The sequence below is a fragment of the Macaca nemestrina genome, chromosome 7 (assembly GCF_043159975.1).
Source record: "Macaca nemestrina isolate mMacNem1 chromosome 7, mMacNem.hap1, whole genome shotgun sequence".
Lineage (NCBI taxonomy): Eukaryota > Metazoa > Chordata > Mammalia > Primates > Cercopithecidae > Macaca > Macaca nemestrina.
Window position 1 is genome coordinate 175,797,531 of NC_092131.1, and position 874 is coordinate 175,798,404.

General features: G+C 55.7%; 1 non-coding gene across 1 annotated transcript; it reads right to left on the minus strand.

Moving 5' to 3' along the window:
* Positions 1 to 202: 202 nt before the first annotated feature.
* TRNAE-UUC (transfer RNA glutamic acid (anticodon UUC)) lies at positions 203 to 274 on the minus strand. Its single transcript has one exon. It is a non-coding gene; the product is annotated as a tRNA-Glu (tRNA).
* Positions 275 to 874: the final 600 nt, after the last annotated feature.

Here is an 874-nt window from a genome sequence, read left to right on the forward strand (position 1 = left end):
ATTTGGTATGCAAGCACAGCAATGCTGATTACATAGCCCGTTTTGGGGGGCGTTTGCGAACTACGAGGAGAGTTTTCAGGTCTCCACACACCCTTGAGGATTATGTCGCTTTTCACAGTCGTGTTTTTAAGCTTCTTGCTAAGGCTTATAAATTTACGAGTTTCACTACGTTCCAAAGGAAAAAAAAAAAAAAAATTCCGCATTCCCACACCGGGAGTCGAACCCGGGCCGCCTGGGTGAAAACCAGGAATCCTAACCGCTAGACCATGTGGGAGATGACGAGAGAACACTGGATTCTAAAGTAATTGAATCATTTCCGCCTGCCCTTGCCTTCTGTGCTCCGCCCCGCCTCTGACAACAAAGCCCTGTCTGCGCCTGCGCGGGCTTTCTGCGCTGCCCCGTTGCTGACGGCGCCGTGCTCCTCCAAAGGCGGAGGAGGGGTTTGGCGCTGCGGCTCCCGGTACCGCCGGTTCTTCTGCGCGGAGGCCGCTAACCCGTCGCACCCCGGCTCGCGGAGGCCACCCCAGACCTCCTCAGCCCCGGCCCGTAGGAGCCCGCAGCCCGGCCTCAGTTTCCAGAAAGCACCTCCGTGCGATTTGGAAAGAGCACGGTTTGAAGGGCTGCAGAACGGAGCCCCGCAGGCCTGGTCCGGGCGCCGAGCCCCACCTGCCATTAGACCCCATTCTGCCAGTCAGGCCGTTTTAACTGAAATGTTGCATTTAGATGAATTCTAGTTTCGTGAACCAAGCCCGAATGGATGAAACTCATAGGACATGTTTTGGAGCCAAAGGCCTTCCGAAACGGCTGGCTTTAAGATCTTGTTCAGAGAGCCTGCCCTTTGCAGGGACGTGGTTGGAGCTGGAGTTCTTTATCC